This window comes from Sceloporus undulatus, chromosome 1 (assembly GCF_019175285.1).
Source record: "Sceloporus undulatus isolate JIND9_A2432 ecotype Alabama chromosome 1, SceUnd_v1.1, whole genome shotgun sequence".
Classification (NCBI taxonomy): domain Eukaryota; kingdom Metazoa; phylum Chordata; class Lepidosauria; order Squamata; family Phrynosomatidae; genus Sceloporus; species Sceloporus undulatus.
This window is the reverse complement of record NC_056522.1, coordinates 361,820,498-361,823,901: the sequence shown is the minus strand read 5'-3', so window position 1 is coordinate 361,823,901 and position 3,404 is coordinate 361,820,498. Positions and strand designations below refer to the sequence as shown.

General features: G+C 48.9%; 1 protein-coding gene across 2 annotated transcripts in view; it reads left to right on the top strand.

The window, feature by feature from the left end:
• The first annotated feature begins 2,041 nt into the window (after nt 1–2,041).
• HSP90AA1 (heat shock protein 90 alpha family class A member 1) overlaps nt 2,042–3,404 on the top strand; it is an 8,836-nt gene continuing 7,473 nt past the window's right edge. For both annotated transcript variants that reach the window (XR_006102892.1, XM_042457752.1), the window contains exon 1: nt 2,042–2,196. The gene's annotated coding sequence lies outside the window, so the exon portion shown is untranslated. The remainder of the gene's footprint in view (nt 2,197–3,404) is intronic.

Sequence of the window (3,404 nt, the reverse complement as noted above, 5' to 3'; positions counted from 1 at the left end):
GTGCAGCTTTGGCGCAGCTTCTGGCCTCTTAGGACACATGCATCATTTAAATAGCATACCTCATCAAATCATAGACTCATAGAGTTGGAAGAGACCGCAAGGGCCATCCAGTCCAACCCCCTGCCATGCGGGAACGCTCAATAAAAGCATCCCTGACAGATGGCCTTCTAGCCTCTGCTTAAACACCTCCAAGGAAGGAGACTCCACTACACTCCGAGGAAGGAGTGTGTTCCACTGTTGAACAGCCCTTACTGTCAGGAAGTTCCTCCTGATGTTGAGGTGGAATCTCTTTTCCTGCAGTTTACATCCATTGCTTCGGGTCCTAGTCTCTGGAGCAGCACAAAAAACCTTGCTCCCTCCTCAATATGACATCCCTTCAAGTATTTAAACAGGGCTATCATATCACCTCTTAACCTTCTCTTCTCCAGGCTAAACATCCCCAGCTCCCTGTGTCTTTCCTCATAGGGCATGGTTTCCAGACCCTTCACCATGACTGAGATTTCCTGCATGGCAGGAGGTTGGCCCTTGGGGTCTCTTCCAACTCTATGATTCTATGGAACGGTGACTGCTGTAGAAGCTTCCTAGGTCCAAAACAGACTGCAGCAATAATCCAGTTTGAGACCGTTTCAACTATCCTGGCTTAATGCTAGGGAATTCTGGGAACTGTAGTTTTGTGAGACATTTATCCTCTGTCAGAGAGAGGTCTAGTACCACAGTAAACTACAATTCCCAGGATTCCGTATCACTAAGCCAGGGCAGTTAAAGCGGTGTCAAACTGGATTGTTTAGCAGTGTATTTTGGACCCTCTTCCTTTTGAGATTATTATTATTATTTTATTTCTCCTCATGGCTCGAGACAGGTTACAACACAGTTAAAAACACAAATTAAAATACACATATCATCGACTACCCTGTCTTGTACCTTTTAAATAATTTCAACACTATTGTTTTATTGTTATTGTTTATAGTTATGATCTATTGGTTATGGTGGGTGGATGGGTTTCTGGGACATTGTATTTTATTGTATTTTAATTTTGTTAGCCACCTCAATCTTATTGGAGAAGCGGGGTATACTGTACATATATTTTATTATTATTATATATTGTTATATATTAATTATTATATTAAATTATTATTATTATTATTATTATTATTATTATTATATTTAACTCGGAGTGTGTTTTTGTGTAAAAACATAGACTGTCTCCTCAGGGTTTCTGCAGAATATAAATATATTTTTATTATATTATAACATATTATTATATATTATACATTAATTATATTATTATTATTATATTTAACTCGAAGGAGTGTGTATGCTTTTGTGGAATAACACAGAGTGTATCCTCAGGGTTTCTGCAGGGTATAAATATATTTTATTATTATATTATAATAATAATATATTATTATATATTAATTATTATTATATTTAACTCGAAGGAGGTTTGTTTTTTTGTGTGATAACATAAAGTGTCTCCTCAGGGTTTCTAGGCGTTCCTGAATAGCGGGGGGAGCAATCAAAGGCGAGAAGAGCCGCCGCTTTCCCGCCCTTTCTAGGACATTCTGAGGAGGGCACCTCCAGCGGGAGGGGCAACCCTACTGAGAGAAGGAAGAGCCTTCCAACTCAACAGACTCCGCTCCCTTCTCCAACCGCCTTCTTCTCTGCCGCGTGAGGGGGGAAGACTGAGCGCTCCGCCCCAACGGTAGCGATGACGTCATCTCGCTAAAACCTGCAGAATGTTCCCCGCCTTGAAGAGGCGCCGAGCGAGACATATAGCACAGGCGCAGTCACGTCCTACTAATGGAGAAAGTACCCCTCCCCCACAGGGGGGGAAAGTCTCTCGCCCCGCGCACGCGCGCTGCCCTGTAGTCGTTATAGGAGTTAGAATAGAATGGGGGGAAAGAGGCATATAATAGAAGGAGGAGTCTAACGCGCGCATGCGCTAGATGCCTCCGCCTCCTGCCCTCTTTCCTTGGAACCATGGAATGGAGAGAGGCCCCGCCCACTTCCCCGCCCCCTCCCTTCTCTGTCAGTGAAGGTTCCCGATGGTTCTGGAACGAGGCGGCGGCGCGGGTATAAAAGGCGGGCAAGAGGCGGGGCGCCGCGCAGTGCGGTGAGTGAGCAATCAGGGAAGCATCTCTCTGTCGCAGCAGACAAACGGTTTCGCAGCTCTCTGGAAGCCTTCGCGCCGCCAAGGTGAGTGCGCCGCTCGCAATAGCCGGCCGTTAATGAGCCGGACTTAGACACAAGGAGCGGGATACCGTTATTGGCGAAGAGGCTCCCGAAGGGAAAGATATAAACGAAGCCCGGCTCTCTTTTGTGGCCCCGAGAGGACCCCCCCCGGGGCGTCCTTCTTTTAGAGGACCCTGTCCTCCATTTCCCCCTAACGTCCAGGAGGCGTTCCGAAAGGTCCTCCATTTTGAGGAGACGGCTAAGAAACGTGGATTTCATATCGATATCGGTATTCCTAGGTTTTATTTGTGGCCCGAGGGGGGCAAACCGGCGTCCTCCTTTTAGAGGACTCCGTCCTACATTCCCTCCGACCAAGAGGCGTTCCGAAAGGTCCTCCATTTTGATCACACAGTTAACTAGGATGGGCTTATATTAATATCTGTGCTTTTAGCTTTGTATTTGCGGCCGTGACGGCAAGAAAGAGGAACGGTCTGCCCTCCTTTTCCCGGACACGTCCTGCATTTCCCGCCTTCTGCCCTCCGTTTTGAAGATGCCCGGAGCCACGGAGCCGCGCCTTTACGGGGCCCTTTCAAAGCTTTTACTTGGAAGACGGGCTCCCCTCCTTTTGGGGGAGGAGGAGGAGGAGCTCTCCAGACCCGGTCCCTTTCCGTCGGGGAGAGCAAGGGCCGTTTGAGGGATAGCGAAGGAGACGTTGATCTGGAAGGGGAAGGAGGAGAGAGAGGCAGGGCGAAGCACAGTCCTCCTTCTGCCCGAGAGGGATCCCGAAATGCCCTTTCCTCCAATAAGAGCCAGGGCTTGATCTTTCTGGGAGCCTTCTGGGCTTCTATCCCCCTCCATTTCCCTTGAAGGCATTCAGATCTAAGAGGCAGACGTTTTACGCTTATATGTCACGGCTCTTAGGTGGCCATGGCCTCCGTCTTGAGCAGGACGAAGAAGCCGAGGGGGGTGTCTTCAGAGGTCTTATTTGGCCATTTTGAGGAGGGCGAGCGTTAACCTTCTTCTCGGGAGCCTTCCTGCCTTCCCTTGAGAGGAGCCTTCCTAGTTCCTAAACTTGGGCATGGCTTCCATTTCTCTGGGAAGGTCCACCATTTTGGAGGAGGAGGAGGAGGAGGACGGGGGGAATGGCGGCGGAGGCACATGCGGCTCCCTGGCGGCCGCGAGGGAGGAAGGAAGGCGGGGCTTCCCAGGGGGAGGGAGGGAGGGAAGGCTCT